Below are 24,195 nucleotides of genomic sequence, written 5' to 3'. Positions count from 1 at the left end.
GAGGAGATCCTGAGATCATTGTCCTAAACCTCTATCAGCCCATGCAATACCCTGAATATTTTTTCCCTTCCTTTTTCCCTAATTCAGATTGGTTCCTGCAGGTGGAAGCGCCTGCCAGTAGTTTCCCACAGTAGCTGGGGCGCCATCTCCTGGTCATCTCGGGAAGATACATATGTCTTATTCATTAAGCCTTTCTAGCCACAACCAGCAAATGTTCGATTCCAGTATTATTACCATACACTTTTAAAAGAAATAGGCAGAATAGCAACTCAGATAGAATATGGACGTTTTTGTATCTTGGCATCTTTGTTTTAACTTACCACAGTACTGGGGATGACAGATACAATTTATAAATTTACTTGTCTATTTATTTTGTAAAATGGCTTTCATATGAAGAGTTGAGCTTTTCCAAAGTGGGTGAAATGTTGTAGAAAAGTAGCAAATGATGACTAGGAGTCAGTGTAATTAATGTTTCTGGCAGAGTGAGTGCATTAGTGATACTGAATGAGGTTTAATGAGGTTCTTCTACACCCCAATCCTTCCTGTTCCCCAAAGCAAAGCAGAAAGGTTAGGACCAGAGGGGCTTTGTTGGCAGTGGCGCGGCTGTCTCCCACGCGATGCATTTCCTCCACGGAGCAGGTGGAGCGTGTGAGGGAAACGCATTCACCATTTGCCCCCTTGCGGATCACTGCTGTTGCTTCTCAGGAAAAATTTGGTCCTGCTGTTCAAACACAGCAACCTCTGGGTGCTGGAGAATCACTGGTGACCACTGAGCAAAACCGTTTCCCTGCGAAGCACCAAGGGTAAGTATCCTTTCCCAGGGGAGAAGACTTCAGCAGGCAGAGCAGGCTACAAGGCAGGGATGAAGAAAGAAAACGCCTCCAGCAACACTGAGTCGCTGCTAGGTTGTGAGGGAGAGCTGCACATCAGATTAAAAAACCAAAGTCCTCACTGTGCTGCTGAGGTGGACCAGCTTTTGCAAGTGACACAGTCAAGAAGCTTCATCAGGCACACCCCTGAAATCTGCTGGTGAAACAGAGGCAGAGGGTTGAGAAACTCACTATCATTGCCATCGGCAGGAAATACAGGGCGTGCTGACTGCCTGCCGTTTCCGCTCCAGACGCCCCACCCTCACTTCCCATAGCTTGCAATAGCTAAAAAGTATAGCTAGACTAGTTGCTTAAAATACAGATGAGTCTAGGTTATTTGGGTTCCCAAGTCCCTTTTTTTAAAACATATTCCTTAACGTCCAGCCTACCACATTGTGTTGTGGTAAATGCATGACTCCCTGATACAGCAAACAGAGACGCTTGCTCTCTTATATGCAAATGGTTAAGACTCTACGACCAGGCAACTCATTAACAAATAGCTAGATAGCATTCATAAATAACTGTTGTCATCTGAACCTCAACATTTTGATACAATGCTCCCAGCTTTTAGCTATCTTTTTTTTTTTTTTAGACGGAGTTTCACTCTTTCTAGCCCAGGCTGGAGTGCAGTGGCACGATCTTGGCTCACTGTAACCTCCGCTTGCTGGGTTCAAGCTATTCTCCTGTCTCAGCCTCCTGAGTGTCTGGGATTATAGGCACCTGCTAATTTTTGTATTTTTAGTAGAGATGGGGTTTTGAAAGGAGCTGGGCACATTCCTCAGCCCCGGGCTCAAAACTCCCTGAGCCTAGTACAAACACATCCCATCCTCCCATCCCACCACATACCGCCATATATCTCTCAAACTCCCTAAGCCCAGTACAAACACCACCTAGAAAGTCTCCGATAAGGAGACAGCCGTTCAAGGTTACTGAAAGCATGGGAGCCAAAAGGAATTTCTTTGTTCCCCTGCAACTTTCGGGCTATAAAAAGCAAACGCTCCCGTTGTTCGGGGCCCTCTTGTATGCTGTGGAATGGAGGGACCAGGTTCGAACTTGTAGTAAAGATTCTTGCCGCTTGGCTTTGACTCTGGACTCTGGTGGTCTTCTTTGGGGAACAAACAGTCTGGGCATTACAGTTTCACCATGTTGGCTAGGCTGATCTCGAACTCCTGACCTCAGGTGATCCACCTGTCTGATTTCTAAAGCAAGTTACTTTATTCAATTCAATGTAAATATCTATTTTGGCAATAATTTACGTTAGCTGTTATACCAAGAAGCTGTTACTTGACAAAAGAAGACTTTCTATGAGCATTTTCAATTGAATTTCTGTTTATGTGTTTGTTTAGTAACTGAGGCCAGTTTTTGGTCCCACTTACTTGAAATTTTTTTCTAGGGAAAAGATCTCTTCTGGCTGTAGGTCTTTACATCTGTTCCCACCTCCCACCTTGTTAAAAATACCAAAATTGTTAGAAATAGATAATCGATGCCATGAAGAAAAGTCAGTACAGAGACAAAAGACCTCTCAGCAAGGCCATCTTTACTTTCTGCAGAAAGGGCGCTCAATTGCAGATGGAACAATGGTGAGAGCACACTTGAACAAAGGAAAAGCAGACTTATTTATTTGGGTCGTCCTTACTGCAGTGTCCTCCATCCATTGGCTGGAGCGTGACCTCACAATCTTAAACTGATACCCGATTTGCTATTAGCCTAAAACTTTCCTAAATAAGTAAGTGCAGGGAAGAACAAACAAGTTGCTTACAAAAGGTTTAAGGAAGCAATAACATTTCCAAATAAGGAAGGGGCATAGGCTGTGAGCTGGGATGTGCCTGTGAGCATGTCCGACAGTTACATGGGATAGGGCTTAACTAAGAGTTATTAGCACAAAGCAAAGAGGCTTGAAGAAAGTTGGCCTTTAAAAGGAACCATTATTTCTAACACTTACGATTTATTCTTTAACAAGAAGGGGGAACTTTGAAGAAGAAACTTTTTACTTTCTACAATCCCTCCTCTTTTACTTTATAGTTTTCCTCTTGAAACTTGCTTAACATGTCTTGGCTTAGTTGCTTTGATTAACTGTGGGATGTATGGTACAACGTAATACCTGATTTGTTTTACGCGACCACCGGAGCAGGCGCCAGAGATGAGGCAAGTAGGCAAGGTAAAAAAACTTTATTAGCTAGCCGATGTGAAGGACGAAAGGGCGAAGTTCACCGGTCTCCGGCGGTGGAGGCCGAGGAAGTCGCCCCGGCGTTCTCCAGCGAGGTTCCTAGGTCCGCATATGAGCCGAGGAAATTCGCGCCGGACGGCTGCCCGGAGCGGTTTTTTATGTCTAGGGCCTGGGAGTGGGAGGGCAGTAGGCAGGACATAGGCGTGTCTGGGGGCGTTCCATAGGCGGGGCTAGGTAGGTTTCGGTCTCCTCGGGTCGTACGTCACGTTGCGCCTGCGCAGTTGGTCTGCATTTTTCCCGGGCGCGGGCTGCATTTTCCCGCGCCCGGGTAAGTTGGTGATGAAAAACCCGGAAATGCGCCATCTTAGTCGTCTTTGTCCTCTCCCCCCGTCCAGACAATACTGAAGAAGAAGGAGTATACGTATTATAGTTGTTAAAGAGGTAAGAATTGAAGCTATGTTTTTTTGTTTGTTTTTCTCTTTTTGGTTGATGAATGCCACAGTAAAAGGGATAGCCAATTGAACTAGAGCGTAAGTACTGCTCTAATTATTTGGCAGTGTCCAGTAAAGGTCCTCCATAATCCCACAATACATCCGCTCAGAGATGAATAAGGGCAGACTGATGCGTCAGCTCTTGGAAGTACCTGACTTCACTGCATCCTGTTAAGTCTCCAAGGAATGCCACATTTTTCCCCTTGTCTTTGGAGACATGAGGTAAAATTGGTTTTCGAAGATGGAGACTGGGTGGCCCTCAGGGGCTGACCCACAGGGTGTTGAACTTCAGGAAATAGCAGAGAAAGAACTTGGCACAATTCATTATTCCAGGCAGTGGAATCTTGAAAAAGAGCTACCATGCACTCCACATCTGCTTGATTTGCCGACCATCCCAGTGGAAAGGAAACAACCTGGGCCTCTGGCCTACCGTGTGCACAAGTGTAACAGTCGCTTTTGTTTAAAGTGTGAGCAGAATACTTAATCCACTTTAACCAGGCGTTTATATCTTTATATCCTGTTTCAATGGCTATGGTTTGCCTTAGGTCTCCTATTTTTACTACTGAGACCTTGCTTCTGTCATTTGGCATGAGGCGAGGCATAGTTTGATTGCCTAGGTTTGGGAAAGGGGCAGTTGTAGGAGGTGGAGGAGGGAGAACAAAGTACATCTTAAAGAAGCCTATAGGATCCTTTCCAGCGACCTCTGCTCCTAAACCATAGAAATGCTTTAAAGTGGGGTTAGAGTTGCTCCTGGTAGGAATAGTAATAGATATAGGCACTGGGTTAGGAAAGGAAAGGAAAAGATAGACTAAGCTTTTCTTAGCTTTAATTTGGTAGGGCTTGATCCAGGAACAATGGCCCATAATTCTGATGATAATGGTGCTTGCTTGACTCGGGTGTGATGTGTCCATCCCTTTCCACTGTAGGAACAGCAGTCTCCGTGGTTAGCAGCACAAGGTAGGGTCCTTCCCAGGCTGTCTTGAGTTTCCCTCCTTTCCACCCTTTGATGTGAATGTGATCCCCAGGCTGGTGCCGATGTACTGGAGACTCCACGGGTGGAGGCTGTGCTAAAAGACCTTTTGTTTTAAGGGAAGAGAAGGTGGAGGACAAACCAAGTATATAATTTCTAAGAAACTGATCTTTTGTTTTAAATGTGGGGACATCAGCAGTGGACTTTATAGTCCTTAGTGCCTTCTTGCTGAGACATTTCCTTTGGCACCTATTTTTATTAGTTTTTAGACCAAAGAAAGCCAGACACCATTTTATATTTGACAGTGCTTCCTGTATGATTTTATACCAGATAAGCTAAATTTTACCTTTATATTAGTGTGCTGTTAATGTTAAACTCAATTTTAATAAAACCTTGTAGACATATTTATCCATTTTTAATGTCTGACCATAAGGTAAGAATTTTATAGACTCTTTTTAACCTTTTATAATTTTTGTTAAAGAGCAGGTTAGTGCTTTAAGAAAAACCCGTTGTGCTTTTACTTTAATGTCCAGCTCACAGAAAAACTGGATGATACCCCTTTAACTTTAGCCAATGTTTACACACAGAATTTCCTTTACAACTAACATTTCAAAACTTGCTTAAACCTTCAAAACAAAAACTGTTTTTTCTCTCTCAAAGATAACCATTCTTTTCTAAAGTGAAATTCCTTCATGTTTGTGGACTAGACTGCCTAAGGCCACAGGATTGTAAATTAGGATTATATATGTTACACCTTTAACTTTTAACAAACCTTCCTTTTGTTGAAAACCTTGTAAGTTTGGGGTTTCAATTGTTCCTTGCTATTAATAAGACTTCGTTTAGTCCATATTTAACTTAGAATTGGTAAAGATGGCTCCTTCCTGATTCTGTAAGTATTTTAAGGCTTGTCTGAGCGCAAACAACTCGCCATTGGGCAATTTTCCTAACTCTACTTCTACAAGAGTTTCCCCATTACTTACTGAATATCCACTGTTGCTTTTCCCCCAATCTTCCAGAGGAACCATCTATTGTCCTGACCTAAAGGGAGTTCCTTCTAGGTCTGGTTGGACCTTTGTGTGGTAATTAATTAAGATGTAGATCCTCAGTTAGAAAACCTGCTGGGTTAAGGGAATTATTCGTGGTTTACGTCATCTTTTTCTAACAGAATAGCTTCATATTTTAAAATTTTTGAGTTAGTAAGGTTTCTTTTTCTTTTTTTTTTTTTTTTTTTTTTGACTTAGGATAGTTCCGACCTGGTGAGGTGTGCTCACTGAGGTTACCTCTAAAAGTTATTTTTCTACTTTATTCTGTTAGCAAAGCAGTTGCCACTACAGATTGAATGCATTTGGGCCATCCACCAGTTACTGGGTTAAGGATTTTTGATTAAGAAGGCTACAGGCTACGGGTTGTCAGTGGCCTCCAAGGTTTCGGGCTACGCCCTTGTTTACACTGACAACAAAGTGGCTGCTTAAGGAGGGTAAAGCTGGGACAGCAGCTGCTTTTTGTTTTTGGTCCTTTCGTTATCCTTCTAATATTTTAACATAACGCCCTAAAGTACTATCAGAAGGAATCTGATCACCTTCACCTCTCCCTGAGTCCCTGAGTTGGCTTTTCTCCCTGTCCTTGTTTTACTAGAAACATTTCCCATGTTGGGTAGTTGGTCAGGTTCAATCTCCTGAAATTAGTGGAAGGCTCAACCCCTCAAACCAGGGGTGCTTTGCTTTGCCTGTCCTGAAAGGTCGGAAGGTTGACCTGTCTCTTTTTTTATGTGTGTGTGTATATGTGTATATGTGTGTGTGTGTGTGTGTGTATATTTATCTTTAGGTATCTCTCTTTATATCTACCTGTTTATCCATTCATCCATCCCTCCATCCATCCATATATAAACTCTTTTGTTGCATTGATCTGTATGTTTATCCACAGGCACATTTCACAGTCTTGATTACTGTTTTTGCTTTCCTGGGTCTTTCCCATTTCTATATAATTTTAGAGTTAGCTTGTCAATTTCTACCAAAACAACTCAAAAAACAAACAAACAAAAAATTTTAAAAAGCCCTGCTGGGATGTTGATTGGGATCATGTTGAATATATATAGATCGATTTCACAATTGGGGAAAATCAATCTGGGGAGACTTATATCTTAATAATATTGAGTCTTTCCATCTACAAATTACTATATTTTTCTTTTCATGTAGGTGTTCTTTAGTTTCCCACATCAATATTTTATAGTTTTTTGTGTAAAGGTTTTGCATATTTTTAATTAAATTCATCTCTAAGTATTTAAGATTTTCTGATGCTCTTTTAAATGGTACTTCAAAATTTTTTCTTCTTCCAATTGTTGTTGGTCTATGGAGATAAAATTAATTTTATGCATTCATCATATAACCTCTCAGCAAACCATGAATACAAGGGACCTTTCTTAGCCCAATAAGAGGCATCTATGAAAAACCTACAGCGGTCATCATACTTAATGGTGAGAGACTAAATGTTCTCCTACAAAGATTAAGAACAACATAAGGATATTTTATCTCAGCATTCATATTCAACTTTTTACTGGAAGTTCTAGCCAGTGTAGTAAGGCAAGACAAAAAAGACACAGATTAGAAAGGAAGAAATTTTAAAAGTCTCTATTTGGATATGACATAATTATTTATCTAGAAAATTCCTAAGAATCTAGAAAAAAATGCTTCCATAACTAGAAACTATACACTATATAAACCTTATAGCTATAATTAGTTGGGCAAGGTTGCAGGATGCAATGTTGATATATGAGAGTGAAGCATATTTTCTATATACCAACAATGAACAATTGGAACTTGAAATTTTAAAAATATTTACAAAAGCATCAAAAGAAATAAAAGACATAGGTATAAGGAAGAGAGCCCTCACTAGCAACCAAATTTTGCTAGCACCTTGATTTTGGACTTCCCAGAGTTCAGAACTATAAGAAATAAATTTCTGCTGTATTAAGCCAAAAGTAAAAAAAAGTGTAGGTATAAATCTAATAAATTATGTGCAGGATCAGTATGCTTAACTACAAAACACTAAAGAGAGAAATTAAAGGAGAAATATATCATGTTCATAGTTTGGAAGACTCAATACTGTTAAGATGTCAATTCCATCCAATTTGATGTGGAGATTCAACATAATCAAAATCCCAGTAAGCTTTTGAATCAATAATAATCAATAAGGTGATTCTAAAATGTATATGGAAAGGCACAGGAACTGTTTGGAAAGGTCAAACAATATAGTTAATTGATTTTTGACAAAGATGTTAAGATGAATTATTAATAGTAATTTCAACAAAGGATTAAAGAAAGAGAACCTTAATGTACACCTCAGAACTTTTTCAATATTAGCTCATGGATTATGACCTAAATATTAAACATGAAACTAAAAAAAGTGCAAAAGAAAATGTAGGGGAAAATCTACATAACCTAGGGTTTAGCAAAGAGTTTTTAGCTATGACTTCAAAAGATAAATTTAATTTGATCAGTTTGGGCACAGTGGCTCATGCCTGTAATCCCAGCACTTTGGGAGGTCGAGATGGATGGATCGCTTGAAGTCAGGAGTTCGAGACCAGCCTGGCCAATGTGGCAAAACCCCATCTCAAGTAAAAACTAATACAAAAAAGTACCTGGTCGTGTTGGCGGGTGCATATTAATCCCAGCTACCCGGGAGGCTGAGGCAGGAGAATCGCTTGAACCTGGGGGCTGGGGCAGTGGTTGTAGTGAGCCGAGATCGCACCACTGCACTTCAAGCTGGGTGAAAGAACAAAACTCTATATCAAAATAAATAAATAAATAAATAAATACAAAAAATAAAAATAATTTGATCAAATTTAAAAGCTTTGCTCTGTGAAAGATACACAGAAATACAAAGTGAATAAAAAGATACCCAGAGAATGAAGACAAACCAAAAACTAGCAGGATATGTTTGCAAGTCACAAATCTAATAGAGAACTTGTATATGGAACATACGAGGAACACTCAAAACTCAATAAGGAAACAAACCACCCATTTCTTAAAAAATGGGCAAAAGATCTGAATGCACACCTAACAAAAGAAGATACAAGGAGAGCAAGTCCCAAGCATATGAAAAGATAGCAAATCCTAAGCGTATCAGCAGATACCCAACAATACTAGTCATTAGGGAAATGCAAATTAGAACTACAAACTTTACATACAAAACGCAAACTTGGAAATAAAATTACTATGAATTTCAAGATGGCAACAGCAGAGCATCAAGCGAAGTGGGGAGCCCCTCTGAGCACAGGGCCCCATGTGACTGTGTAGGCCACCTGCCTGCAAAACCAGCCAACACAATTTGTGCCAAAAAAGAAAAATGGCGAAGTAGAAGCTTACTGTCTTCAGCAGGTAAGCCCAAAATTACTGACAATCTTGATATTCATAATGATCAGAACTAAAGCAAAATCAATTCTGGTTAGATGCGAAGGTGGCTGATAACTTGTTAAATTATTTACCAGTTTGTTTCATGATATAACATTTTCTCAAAACATTTTCTTTTTTTTTTTTTAAATTTATTTATTATTATTATACTTTAAGTTGTAGGGTACATGTGCATAACGTGCAGGTTTGTTACATATGTATACTTTTGCCATGTTGGTGTGCTGCACCCATCAACTTGTCATTTACATCAGGTATAACTCCCAATGCAATCCCTCCCCCCTCCCCCCTCCCCCCTCCCCATGACAGGCCCCTGTGTGTGATGTTCCCCTTCCTGAGTCCAAGTGATCTCATTGTTCAGTTCCCACCTATGAGTGAGAACATGCGGTGTTTGGTTTTCTGTTCTTGTGATAGATTGCTAAGAATGATGGTTTCCAGCTGCATCCATGTCCCTACAAAGGACACAAACTCATCCTTTTTGATGGCTGCATAATATTCCATGGTGTATATGTGCCACATTTTCTTAATCCAATCTGTCACTGATGGACATTTGGGTTGATTCCAAGTCTTTGCTATTGTGAATAGTGCTGCAATAAACATACGAGTGCATGTGTCTTTATAGCAGCATAATTTATAATCCTTTGGGTATATACCCAGTAATGGGATGGCTGGGTCATATGGTACAACTAGTTCTAGATCCTTGAGGAATGGCCATACTGTTTTCCATAATGGTTGAACTAGTTTACAATCCCACCAACAGTGTAAAAGTGTTCCTATTTCTCCACATCCTCTCCAGCACCTGTTGTTTCCTGACTTTTTAATGATCGCCATTCTAACTGGTGTGAGATGGTATCTCATTGTGGTTTTGATTTGCATTTCTCTGATGGCCAGTGATGATGAGCATTTTTTCATGTGTCTGTTGGTACCAAAACAGAGATATAGACCAATGGAACAGAACAGAGTCCTCAGAAATAATACCACACATCTACAGCCATCTGATCTTTGACAAACCTGAGAGGAACAAGAAATGGGGAAAGGATTCCCTATTTCATAAATGGTGCTGGGAAAATTGGCTAGCCATAAGTAGAGAGCTGAAACTGGATCCTTTCCTTACTCCTTATACGAAAATTAATTCAAGATGGATTAGAGACTTAAATGTTAGACCTAATACCATAAAAATCCTAGAGGAAAACCTAGGTAGTACCATTCAGGACATAGGCATGGGCAAAGACTTCATGTCTAAAACACCAAAAGCAACGGCAGCAAAAGCCAAAATTGACAAATGGGATCTCATTAAACTAAAGAGCTTCTGCACAGCAAAAGAAACTACCATCAGAGTGAACAGGCAACCTACAGAATGAGAGAAAATTTTTGCAATCTACTCATCTGACAAAGGGCTAATATCCAGAACCTACAAAGAACTCAAACAAATTTACAAGAAAAAAACAAACAACCCCATCCAAAAGTGGGCAAAGGATATGAACAGACATTTCTCAAAAGAAGACATTCATACAGCCAACAGACACATGAAAAAATGCTCAAAACATTTTCTAAAAGGAGACGAAATCAACAACAAAAATGTAAATACATTCCATTCTACTATTCTCTTTTTGCCTAATTTTACTACACGATCAGTGCCTTAAGTAGCAAGATGATACAGGTAACCATAAAAACAGAGTGGGCTTAAATCCTTGCTTTTTCTCTGGTCTGAATTTTAAAATCTTACTTGGGCATAGATTTCTAGAAATTGTTGAAAATAATGTCTTCTTCTAAAGAAAAGCATAAACGCACTTAGCATAGTACAAATGACTGTTTTCTTTTCTTTTCTTTTCTTTTCTTTTCTTTTCTTTTCTTTTCCCTTTCCTTTCCTTTCCTTTCCTTTCCCCTTTCCTTCCCTCCCCTCCCCTCCCCTCCCCTCCCCTCCCCTCTCCTTTCAGTCTGGCTCTGTCACCCAGGCTGGAGTGCAGTGGTGTGATCTCGGCTCACTGCAACCTCCACTTCCCAGGTTCAAGAAATTGTCCTGCCTCAGCCTCCTCAGTAACTGGGATTACAGGGGCCCACCACCACACCTGGCTACTTTTTGTATTTTTAGTAGAGACAGGGTTTCACCATCTTGCCCAGGCTGGTCTGGAATTCCTGACCTCATGATCTGCCCGCCTCAGCCTCCCAAAGTGCTGGGATTACAGGCGTGAGCCACCGCGCCCAGCCACAAATGACTTTTTAAAAAGTTGCAGATCTTAGAGCGTCATCTTGGCTCCAGGAAGAATAAGAACTTTTTATAAGGCAAAATCATTTCTGTTAACAGGGGCAAATTTTTATCTAATGACATTTAGTGGGAAATGGGAAAATTCTCATTGTCCCCTGCCAAATGCTATTGATAGAACAATAACAGAAAGAGAAAAGCATGTCTGTGAAGATTATGTGAGAATTTCCAATAGCTGGTATTTGAGAATTGCTCTGGTCAATTGCAGAAACTGCTTTAAAAAGAAAGAAAAACACCTTTCAGGGATGAAGCTATCATACCAAAATTTAGAACGTCCTATTCCTCAGTTAGATGAACTAAGGGCTTCTTTTTCACCCCCACCAGGACAGGCAATTCATTCCAGAGATCACTCAGTAAAATTCATGATGGGAGTTGAAGTTTCTGCACGTCTAAAATACAACTGTTTTGTTAGTTTCTTGCCGGAAGTTGTCTTGTAAAACATACCTAATCGAGTGTTTGTGTACCTGTGATTCACAGCTGAAATATGACAGGAATGTAGTTTTTAATTTTATTTTATTATTACTATTATTTGAGATGGAGTCTCACTCTGTCACCCAGGCTGGATCTCAGTTTACTGCAACCTCTGCCTCTTGAGTTCAAGCAATTCTCATGTTTCAGTCTCACAAGTAGCTGGGACTATAGGCACTCGCCACCACGCCTGGCTAATTGTTTTTTATTTTTAGCAGAGGCAGGGTTTCCCCATATTGGCCAGGCTGGTCTCAAACTCCTGACCTCAGGTGATCCCCCTGCCTCGGCTTCCCAAAGTTCTGGAATTACAGGCATGAGCCACCGTGCCTGGCCAGAAGGTGGTTTTTAATGCTCTAGATCATTGCAGATCTTGCTAAAGGCCTGGAAGAAAGAGGAAGGCAGGAGAACTTTTTAAAAAAATTGTCAGTGAAGCTCTGCATTGTGGTTCAATAAGTTGGCTCAGGTAGACTTAAGGTGGACAACATCTTGAGCCAAAGTTGGCTCAAGCAGGTATAACTGCTGCTGTTGGTAAGTTCTTCCTCTAGCACTGATTAGAGTCCAGTAGAAGCTGCTGTTCTCATTCTGGGCTGGGTACAAAGGGAAGAGATCCATCTATGCTTGTCCCTGGGTGAATATATTTAGTCAAAATGAATACAGATCTCTCCTGTCATATTAGATTTTATTTTCCTGGGCACTGAAGATTTCCAGACAAATAGCTGGTATGTACTTTTTAGAACAATCACATTTGGATTTTAGAGGGATATTCACAGAAACACAAATGTTTTTACGTCTCAACTTCACTAACATTTATAGGGTTTTCCTATATATGAGCATATAGAGGAAATAGAATAGAAAGGGGAATAGTAAACTAAACTAGGTTTGTCTGCCTTTATCTATGACCGTACTACAGTACAGGAGATAACATATATGGGTAAATAAATACGACAAAGAAAGTGGTAAGGGTTATAAAGCAGGCAACACAAGACACTGTCATTGTTCAGAATAGCACAAGATTGCTTCTGACCAGGTCGATCCAAAAGGAAAGCTCAGCATGGAGAAGCCAGTGTTGTAGCTGGGTGTCAAGGATGGAGCCATATGGCCACTTTGTGTGGGGACCATAAAAGCAAGGCAAATCTCTTGGAATTTCAAGACTCATAATGGAAATGGCAAGTTCATCTTGTGAAGCTACACAGTCAGGTCTTAGCAAAAGAACTTGCAGAGGTTGAATTTACATTGTAGAAAATTTAAATAACTGGCTAAGGCGGGAGTCACTGAAGCTTTTGAGCCTGGAAGTGACTTGATCTTGCAATCATCAGGAAAATAATTCTCCAGGAGAGTGCAAGGTAGATAAAACTTGAGAGAGAAAGGAACAGGGGAGACCATCTGGTGGTTACAAAAAATATCTAGGTAAGAGACAGCAAAACTCTGAACTAGTAGGGAGGGATGAAGACGGAGAAGAGTGGGCAGTTGTCGGGTTTGGGGAATAAGAGACCCAGTGATGTTGGCACTGAAGATAATGGTGCCTTACATCACTTTGTCATTTTGCAGGTGAGAGAAGGGTCCAGTCCGTTCAGAGAGAAGGGTTGAGTCCTGCACAAGGGGAAGTGGCTTCCTGATAGAAATTTCCAACCACGTGTGTTTGTTTCTCTAAACTCCACTGTTGTTTTTCAGCTGTGTGACATTTTTGGGACTTACTAGCAATCACTTTATTTTCTCATTTTCCTAAATTTGTGGACAGGGCAACTGACATGATCTAACTGAACTGAAAACTTTGGAGAGGTATGAAACGCTAGTTGCTAGAGTTCCTCATCTGGGAACATGTTCGGTATATATAACTTTCGACTTTGAAGTAGTAGAAGGGAGAAGTTCTGCAGACCAAAACTTCCTTGCAGCCTATAGTTTTCCATTTAAGAAGACTATATGGAGGTTTCCTGGTCCAACTATGCCAACTATGGGGCGGACAATGGTGACTCTACTGCAGGATCTCGGTTACTGGGATTGACCTAACATTACTGCTTCCCAAGGTATGTTATAAAGATGGGGAAAAACGTTTTCTAAATCAAATACATTTGAGAAATGCTAGATTGAATAACATAAACAGATGACTTTGCTATGGGACTGTTCCGTCTTCAGCACATGAGTATGCACTATACATATTGAAGGGAGCACTGTGTGCTGTTCTTCCCAAATGTAGTTGATTAAAATCCTTATTTCATGCATTATCTCAGTCCAGCATTCTTAGTAAGCACCTACTCACTACTCACAGTGACTTCACAATGCCTGGTGGGATGACCCCACAGATGTACTTGAATCTGGACCTACATAGCCAGAACTGATAAATCAAGCCACTTCCCGAGTTCAAGGCTGAGGGACTGAGACAAAGACCCCCTTTGTACCATTGCAGTGTCTGTCCCTCAGTGCTTGACATTAAGTACTGTTCGGTCTCGACTTGGCATCCTCATTGCATATGGGGCCACAGGAAGGGGCACGAGGGCTGGATTTGGAGTCTGGAGGCCTGAATTAGCAGCCTTGAGATGGCTTTTACCAGCCTCCTCATCTTAGGTAAATTGCCTAATGTTTTGAGTCTCCTCTGGAAAAATGAAGCTAAAACGTCACTTTATCCTGTAGTAATTATCAACCACTTTCTCAATGCTAGGCATTGCCCTAGATGAGGGGATAGAACGGTTGCTCAGCCCAGGACCTTAAACCTTCCTTGGTGGAAAAAATCCCTCTGCCTGCAGCAGTGGGTCGCTTGGGCTCAGATTAAGTTCCATCTGTCCCCAAATAACTCACAACTGAGTGAGCAGGAGCCCCCTTGCTTCTGAGTCTATGAGTTATTTGGCCCCACACCAGGAGCCTCTGGTCCCCTCCCCTCCCTTCCCTCACTATTGGAGAAGGGGGTACAGCATTTGAACCCCACATAAGTATTACCCATCAGGCTCACTGCAGGGTTCGTGGATTCCCTGGTCCTAGGTTTGTTTATAATAACTCACGAGTTCTTCACAATTTGCTCACAAGGAAATGGTAACCGCCGAAGTTGGAAAACCAACCATTTGGGGCCAAACAAAAGCCTGAGGTGAGGGTGCAGTTTGGCTGCAGCGCCATGGGAATTTCTAAAGGCAGAACTTGGCTGTTTTATCTCGTCCCATCTCCCCACGGAATTAAAAACTGATGAATCAAAGCTCTTCTCCAGAAATGTGCTACAGGAATGACAACATTTCCCCTGACAAGTCTTTTATGTATTAAAGTGGCTCCACATTAAGGCTGAGGCGCAGTGGGAGGACTGAAATGTGGAATTGAAAACGTCTTTTTCACAGAGCTGGATCAAGGCATGGAAGGGAGGCAGGATTCTGGGGAGCAGCCAGCGCTGGTGGGAGCGTGGTTCCTGCAGAGACATGGGAGGACACCCTGGCACTCAGCCCTGCATGCGCAGTCCAGCCCACAGCTCCTTCTCAGGAAGTGATACTCTAGGCTTACAAAATTAACATGACCAGGTCCGATGTTTCCCTCACTGAATCCACACAACAGCACTTCAACCCCTCCGCACTCCCCGATGGGGAAACCAAGGCTCCCAGCGGCAATGCCAGTCACCCGAGAATGTGTGACTTCCTAACGGCACATTAGGAAGCTTGATCTATTAAATGATACTTATTTATACCGACTGTACCACCTGTATCAGGAAACAGATGGCACACTCAAAATAGATAAGTCAAGGAGATTTCTTTGTGCACTACTGACAAGGTGTGGGTGAGTGTGGTGCTGGCTTGGTGGCAGCCAAGCTGTTAGCCCCTAGGAAGGAAAGGCAAGAAAGTGGGTCTCAAGCCCAGGAGGGGACTGTGCAAAGCAGCCTCTGTAGACCCAGGACACAGCCCTCTCCAGGCGGCCCTGTGGAATGGAGTCACTGAGACCGCTGCCCTGCCCTTGTCCTCTCCCCTCACTCCCTCTCACTCTTGCCAGATCTATCCCAAGCAGAAGCCCGGGGCATGGGAACCCTTGATGTGGTTCCTGCAGGTCAGCCTCGGGGCAGAGAGCAGGGAGGAGAAGGCATGTGGAGCCGATGAACTTGGACTAAGAAAGTAACACTGTGCCTGGCCACTCACGAGTCTGGGATAACAGAAATAGACAAAACCAGCTGGAACATTGCTAATGTTCGTTCCAAGGACACGCTGAAGCTGTGACATGTCAGAACGACCACTGCTTTCTCATTCACAGAAACACCTTGTTCTCTCAAGCCACAGGCTGTTGAAAACTCTGCTGTCTGCAGTTGCAGTAGCAAGAGGCAGTATCCCACCTCTGGATGGAAGTCACTCTGATACAGAGAAGCTGCTTCAATTTCCACTCCAGCTGTAAAGTTTCAGATGAAGGAATCCTAGGCACAAAATTCCACATCCGTTTTAATGTCATGATTTCCAAAGAAACAGGACCCTCCATCCACTCTGCCATCCAGTCCTGAGGCTGACCCATTGTATTAGTCCATTCTCATGCTGCTGACAAAGACACACCCGGGACTGGGTAATTTATAAAGAAAAAGAGGTTTGCTGGACTCACAGTTCCACATGGCCGAGGAGCCCTCACAATCATGGTGGAAGGTGAAAGGCACGTCTTACATGGCAGCAGACAAAAGAGAATGAGAGCCAAGTGAAATGGGTTTCCCTTTATCAAACCGTCAGATCTCATGAGGCTTATTCACTACCATGAGAACAATATGGGGGAAACCATCCCCATGATTCAGTTATCTCCCACCAGGTCCCTCTTACAACATGTGGGAATTATGGGAGCTACAGTTCAAGATGAGATTTGGATGAGGACACAGCCAAACCGTGTCACCCATCGACATGCAGCACTGCTTTGTTTCAGCTTATAAAATCAAGACTGCATTTAAATTTCACCCAAGCTCCACTCTTCTGCAAGTCCTATAATAATTTTGTCTCTTTGTTTTTTAATTATTTATTTATTTATTTATTTTGGTGAGACAGGATGTCACTCTGTTGCCCAGGTTGGAGTGCAGTAAGTGATCATGGCTCACTGCAGTCTCAAACTCCTGGGCTCAAGTGATCCTCCAGCTTCAGCCTCCGGAGTAGCTGGGACTACAGGTGTGTGCCACCATGCCTGGCTAATTTTCCTTCTTTTTTGTAGAGACAGGGATCTCCCTATGTTATCCAGGCTGGTCTTGAGCTCTCAGCTTCAAGCAATCATCCTGCCTCAGCCTCTCAAAGTGCTGGGATTGCAGGCATAATAATTCTGTATTTTCCCTTTCAGGTGAATGCCCCAAAACTGGTGTGCACTGTTCCTCACTGCTCCAATCCAATAACCCTGACCTAATCAGACTTCATGTGTGCCCCTGGTGTTTGGGCTTGGGCAAGGATCAAGGGAGAAATTGGCTTACTCTCCCTTCCCCCTTACGCTTGAGTGTAATGTGATGGCCACTTTCTATCAGACTGTGTTGGTGTTTACGAGCCTCCCTCAAGCTTTCAGGAAAGAGCATGGGTTATAATCCTAGTAGGGAAACTGCTTTTCCACACAGGACATGTTTAGCAATTTTCTCTCTTCCTTTCGAATTTTCTCTTTGTCCAGTTCACTGTCATTTTTTTCCCCTTCTATTCTGCTGGGCATTCTGTGAGCCCTTTTGAATGGAGGTTGGACCTCTCCTGCCTCTCTGCCTCCAGGGGAGGACTTTGAGCTCTTACATAGCAAGTACTTTACAGGGAGAGATGGGACAGGCTGCACCACACACACCTGGGGTGTGGAGGGCCCCCCGCCCTGGCGAGTGTGAGGGCAGTTGAGAGATGGGTTGGGTTTTTTGGTTCCCTTGGAGGGAGTTCTCAGTTGCTTTTCTGATTCAGAAATGGAGCAGCAGCCCTCTCCACACACATCTTCCTTGGCAGAGCCCCTCTGCCCGGAGCAGCGGGTCGCTTAGATTCAGATTAAGGGTCTTCCTGCTCCTGAGGTCTAAGAGTCACCTGGCCCTAAGCCAGGGCCCTCTGTTCCCTTCTCCTCTCTCTCTTCCATCACTGTCAAGGATAAGGGGTGCAGCACTTGAACCCCACGTGGATATTGCCTATCAGGCTCACTGTGGGGCTCATGTTGGTGTGCTGAGGTTTGTGCACCCCCCCACCTCCATTCCCACCTTCCACCTCTCACTGGGGAGGATGCTGTCTGCATTCATCACCATCTTGACTCAGGACTAGACTTTAGGTTTCTTCAGAAATTGGTGGAATCTTCACTCTTAAGCTTCCAGTTTGGGTGCTTCTTTCCAGTGGCCACTATCACAGGACCCCTGAGACCCTTACGTTCAGACCCATGCCAGGCTGAAAGGAGAAGCACCACATCAGACATCCAAGTGTTGATTCCGCCATGGGGTCAGCCCATGCTGTCAGCCCAGCCAGGCAACAGGTTCGGGGAGCTCGACTTTGGGCTTGGGTATAGCAGAGGGGAACGTTGCTTCCTCTCTGCCCCTTGTTGGTTCTGCCAGTGGGGATTGCTGGGCAGCCCAAACCCCACGAATGAGGAGCGGAGCCAGTGCTGCTTCGGCGTGGCCTGTGAGAGTGGGTTAGGAAGCCCAGGCATCGGCCCCTGACTGCTACTGTTTGGATGGAGACTTCCCAATGTGTCTAATGAGGTTCTGTCAAAACCCCCGGGCTGCGGGCTCTTGGGAGGTAGTCGAGTAGCATTTGACTTCTTATATTTCTTCATTTATTTACTTCTAACTGTGGTAAATGCATATGATGTAAAATTGGCCAGCGTAACCATTTTTAGGTGTACAGTTTAGTGGCATTAAGCACATTCACACTGTTGTGCAGCCATCACCACCATCCAGCTGCCACGCTCTTCAACCTCCCAAACAGAAACTCTACACATTCAACAACTCCCCACTTCTCTCTCCTGCCAGCCCGACAACCCCCATTCTACTGCCCGTCTGTATGAACTTGACCACTCCAATACCTCATGTGGGTAAAATCATGCAATGTTTGTCCTTTCATGACTGGCTTATTTCACTGGATAGAGTGACCTCAGGGTCTATCCACGTCACAACATGTGTAGACTCTCCTTCCTCTGCAAGGCTGAGTAGTATTCCACTGTATAACATAAGCCACGTTTTGCCCGTGCATCCATCCATCCATGCACACTTCACTTGCTTCCACTCTTGGATTCTTGTGAACACAGGTGTTTGGGTGTCCTCTCGGCGGCATACATTTTGACTCCTGCCAATCAAAGATATTCAACAGACATCTTCTGATGTCTGTTGAACAGAATGGATCTGAGCGAGGAGCTCATGAATCATATGATCTCCCCATAGCCCTGGGACCACAAAACTGTGAGAGGAGGAGGCCTGAGGACCTCTGTAAATCAGGGATGATAGTTCAAGCTTGTGGGGAAAATTCCAACTGTGTGGCTCTTTAGACTAAACAAGTCAGCATCCCCCATCCTTCCCAGTCCCCATAGAAAACAGAAAGAGCATGCCTGTTCTAGAGATTTTGACTTCTTGGAAGTTCTGCCTCAGCCAGCAACGCCATCCCTGAAACCGTCAGGGAAAAGTGCTCTTCATTTGTCCACGTGCCCTTGGCTGTTCTTAGTGGGAAGAAGCAAGCCTGGCTCTAATTTAGTATGCATTTCCTCCCGCGAATGTTGCAGGGGTCCTGCGTCATCTTCAGGACCCTGTAATGGAGTTTCCAAGGGGCTTGCCTCTCTGGTCCTCAACTCACTCGTGAGCCCTCTTGGCAGTCTGCACAACACCATGTTGATTCGTGACAGTTCTCCCAGTCCCTAAGCGGGATGTTTGTGCATTAGGAGGTTTGTGCCCTCCTTGCCAAGGGCCCATCTCTCTCCCTCAGCCACTGTTGGCAGCTCTCAAGCTTCCCCTACCTTTACCAGATGAGGAGAGCAGGACGGGACTGGGACTCTGAGCACAGCCTCCGCCGCAGACCCATGTGTGTCGGGCCCCACACCACCCCAGTGGAGGGGGGTGACTGATTTGGTCCTAGTTCCCCGGGTGGAAACCTTGCCTCTCCACCGCAGGTCCCTGATGCTGGAGAGTAGAAGGTCACAGTCTGGGGGAGTTGACATCTGGCACCAAAGGCTACTCAGGAACAAGGTTTTGCTGGGGGGAAAGCTACCCTCCTCTCTTACACTGTGGAGGCTCAGCTCTCCAGAGGAGCTGAGTTGTTGGCGGTATTGCAAACTCACTCTGGCATTGGGCCTGGAGCCCACAGGCCCAACACAAGAAGCTGGGCTAATTATAGCCATCTCCAGCCTCTCTCAGACGTTCTGGGACCATCTCCAGCAAGAAGCTCGGGGGCACTGGTCTATGGCGTCCATACCCCGTGTCACAGCAGGCAACACATCATCAGCGGAGCTGCGAGCAACCAGCTCCTGCTGGGAAGGCCCAGACACTGGAATTCAGACAGCATTGACCTCAGAGATGGCCCTGCCCCTGAGGAACAGAAAAGGGAAACCAGCTGGAAGTCGAGTGTGTCCTTCCATGAGCCTGGCATCAGCTACAGAGGGTAGCAAGAAAGGCCGGAGCCACAAGGCAGTGCCAATGAGACAAGTAACCAAGGGACTCGTTGTAAAAAGCCTTCATGAATGGCACCATGGCCAAAGCTGGGAGTGGGCTCACATGCTCAGCACAAGTGTGAATCTTACACTGTGTGGATCAAGGCTCCCAGGCCTGTCAGCACCACAAGGCAGAGCCCCAGACTCCCGAGGCCTCAGCTTTCCACCCTCAGCACTACTACAATTTGGACCACATAATTCCTTTTTGCTGGCTGTCTTGTCCATTGTAAGATGTTTATTTAGCAGCATCCCTGACTTCTACCTACCCTATGCCGGTAGCAATCCCCACTCCCAGTATGACAATCAAAAATGTCTCCAGGTGGGGCACGGCAGCTTATGCCTGTAATCCTGGAACTTTGGGAGGCTGAGGCAGATGAATTGCCTGAGCTCAGGAGTTCGAGACCAGCCTGGGCAACATGGTGAAACCCCATCTCAACTAAAAATACAAAAATTAGCCAGGGGTGGTGGCATGTACCTGTAGCCCCAGCTATGTCGGAGGCTAAGGTGGGAGGATTACTTAGGTCCAGGATGTCGAGGCTGCAGTGAGTCATGTTTGTGCCACTGCACTCCAGCCTGGGTGACAAAGGGAGATCCTGTCTCAAAAAAAAAAAAAAAAAAAAGTCTCCAGACCTTGCCAAATGACTCGTGGGGAGCAAAATAGGTATTTATGAAGAATTGCGTATGTGCCCATAAGAGTTTCATATGCAGTAACCTATATAACTCTTACAATATCATGAGGTAAGTATTATGATTGCCCCAGTTTTGCAAGTGGGGAAACTGAGGCTATGAGGGATAGGTAACTTGCCCAAGATCACACAGATAGTGAGTGGCAGAGCTGGGGTGAAAATCACAAGGGACACTCTAGACCCAAGCCCCTATCAGGTGTGCAGAGCTGCCTCACTTATTCTGATGATCTCATTTAATTTGCTTGATAACCCATTTTACAGATGTGGACACAGAAGTCAATACCTCATCCAAGGTCACACAGCTAGTGACAGGCACAGTTCAAGCTGAAACTCTGGCACATGAGCTGCTCAAGTGGGCTGAAGTATTCAGTCCATACTCTGAAAAATAGATTTCAAAGCAGGGGAGGAGGAGTAAAAACAAATGAACAGATGAAGCAGATCTTCTCTGTCATTGGGTGGGATGTGGGATTCAGTGGGCTGAAGGTGGATTCTGCATAGAGTAGTGGCTTTTGCCCTCACTAGAGGTCAGCTCAGCTGACGTGCTGGCTTCTGGTCTCCCTTGAAGCCTTGCAACTGCACCAGGCGACCCCTGGGGTTTGCTTCCTGCTACAGCGATAGACTCTGAGCCTGGTGGCTCCCTTCCATTCCAAAACCACTCACCTGGGTGTTCCTGAGCCGTCTGAGCTCATTCCCGCCTTCCAACGAGGGCAGTTACAAAGGTGTGAAGCAGGCCTGTCTTGGTATCTTATGCCGTTAACCTGCGATGTGACCTTTTAGCAAGTTTCTCAGCCTACGTGAGCCTCAGTGTATAAATACACAAAATGGGAGCCCGGCACCCCCTCATTAGGCTGGGAGGGTATAAAGCACACAGTAGACTCTCAGACAATAGTACTATACCAACTCTGTATTGTCCCACACTCTCCTCTCCACATTCTGTATCTTTCTTTATGTGCTCTGAGCCATAAAAATGGTTTCGTGTCTTAGACTCCAACTGACTGAGTGGTGGGATTGCAGATTTTTTTTTTTGAGCACAGTAATAAGCCCTCAGGCACTCGGCTGAAAGTCAGTGTTGGCGCTTGTGTCTACTTATTCTGATAAACAATAGTCGCTCTCCAGGTTGCCTTCATGTCCATTGCCACATAGTAGCTTTCTGTAGCATCGAAATAGGAATCTGCAGTGGAGGATTCATTTTATTTCCTCTGTAAAATAGCTTTGCCCTTATTTTGAGCAATTTAAGACGAAATAAAGCCAATTGTGAGGAACTGATTCAGTGGAAGGGACTGGGGCTTGGGCAGTGCACACAGCTGCGTGCGGCTCGCCTGGCAGTTCCGAAGCCCAGCACAGGGCAGCTTACCTTAGCTCCAGGCAGCTCCCAATTTAGCAAGGGTGGAGCCATTCTGGGACCGTCATCTCAGCAACATACAGTAGAACAGAAAGCCCGTGAGCAGTTTATTCAGCGAGATCTGGGAAAAGCCTGGCTCCGTTGCTCATCCAGCCTGTGACTTCAGGCTTCAGCACTGACTTTTCTGAATGCGGACTGTCTCACGTGTGAAGTGAGGAGAACGGTCCTGCCTCAGAGGTAGTTTGTGAGCATTCAGCAGGATAAAGACTCCGAGGTCCCCGGGACGCAGAGCGGCCGCTCAGTGCCTTTCAGCTCCTCTGCTGCAATCCCTGTTTTGATCCATCCAGCCCTTTCTGATGAGCAGATGCTACTTCCCCATCGGTTGTGTCCACTCCTTTATTCTGGCTGCCTGACAGTTAACACCCCCTCTGGTGACAGACGTAGCATCTGAGAGTGCTTTGGGATGATATAAATGGAACTGGAATTCATTCAAGCAATTTCTAGTGCATCTGGGCTGGGAATTGCCTTGAATTGTATTTTTGAGCCAATCCCCGCCACCCCCCTCACTGAGAGCAGCCTTTAGTCGCTATACTGAGAACAGGCCATATAAGAAAGTTTCCCCCACCCTTAAGTTGGGACCTATACTCAATCATTACCTAGCAGATTTCAGGGAAGCAACCTTTGTCAGTAGCAAACAAACGCTTCCTTCACATGGTGTGTCCTGGCCATCTCCTGACAAGTCACTAGTTCCTGGATGGGTGTGAATTTATTGGGGGCTTATGGCTGAGAATAAGAACTTGTCCTCTGACACAACAGCTCACCAATGCAGCAACTCCTTCCATGGTTATTGCAATGGGTTAATTTTATGTGTCAACTTGACTGGGCCATGGGATACCCAGATAGCTGGTTGATCATTACGTCTGGGTGTGTCTGTGAGGGTGTTTCTAGAAGAGATGAGCATCTGAATTGGTGGGCTGAGCAAAGCGGACGGTCCTCCTCAATGTGAGTGGGCATCATCCAGTCCATCAAGGGCCTGAGCAGAATAAAAAAGCAGAGGAAGACTGAATTATTTCTCTGCCTAACAAATTGAGCTGGGACTCGGATCTTTCCTGCCCTGGTTCTTCCGGTTCCCTGACTTCAGACTGAAATCTTTACCATTGGCCCTCTGGCTTCCAGGCCTTGAAATGACCCTGTCTGGGTTTCCTGGGCTGCAGGGTTGCTGATGATGGCGGATCACGGGTCTTATAAGCCTCTATAATTGTGTGGGCCAATTCCTTATAAAAATCTTTTTCTAGAGATAAGCATATTTCCTATGGGTCTGTTTTTCTTCAGAACCCCAACAAATACGGTGGTTGTCTTTACTGACCCGGGCTTCAGTGAAGGGCATCTGTATGCTACACTGCCCGCTGCATGTTCTATCTGAGCAGTTAGCAGTACACATCAGGACATGTTAGCATTTCGAGGAAATGACAGTCCTCAGTTGGAACCTAGGCCCGGAAAACTAATTTGCAGAAGGCTTCTCATTGTCTTAAGTGGCTCCAAAGAATATTCATGGCATTGCAGAGAAACATATAGGATAGGGTGCATGCACAGTGAAATCACCCAGTGCCTGGTGCACCCACTCCCAGAGATTTTTTTTTTTTTTTTTTTTTGAGACGGAGTCTCACTCTGTCGCCCAAGCTAGAGTGCAGTGGTGTGATCTCAGCTTACTACCACCTCTGCCTCCTGGGTTAAAGCGATTCTCCTGCCTCAGCCTCCTAAGTGGCTGGGATTTCAAGCGTGCACCACCATGCCCAGCTAACTTTTTTGTATTTTTAGTACAGACGAGGTTTCACCATGTTGGCCAGGCCAAATTCCTGGCTCAAGTGATCTGCCTGCCTCAGCCTCCAAAAATGCTGGGATTACAGCACCCCAGAGATTCTGATTTAACTGGTCTGGGATCAGCATCAGCTCTGGGAGCTTTATGTGATCCCCAGGGTT

General features: G+C 44.4%; 1 long non-coding RNA gene across 3 annotated transcripts in view; it reads left to right on the top strand.

Annotated features, from left to right (window-relative positions):
• Positions 1 to 3,377: 3,377 nt before the first annotated feature.
• The window catches only part of LOC139357959 (uncharacterized), a 90,360-nt gene continuing 69,542 nt past the window's right edge, over positions 3,378 to 24,195 (top strand). Inside the window, exon 1 of one of the 3 annotated variants that reach the window (XR_011612051.1) lies at positions 3,378 to 3,477. This is a non-coding gene — a long non-coding RNA (uncharacterized lncRNA). The remainder of the gene's footprint in view (positions 3,478 to 24,195) is intronic. The other 2 variants (XR_011612050.1, XR_011612049.1) reach the window with 2 other exon arrangements.

Source organism: Macaca nemestrina, chromosome 13 (assembly GCF_043159975.1).
Source record: "Macaca nemestrina isolate mMacNem1 chromosome 13, mMacNem.hap1, whole genome shotgun sequence".
In the NCBI taxonomy this organism is placed as follows: Eukaryota; Metazoa; Chordata; class Mammalia; order Primates; family Cercopithecidae; genus Macaca; species Macaca nemestrina.
The sequence above is the reverse complement of the archived record's forward strand: the minus strand, read 5'-3'. Positions and strand labels throughout refer to the sequence as shown.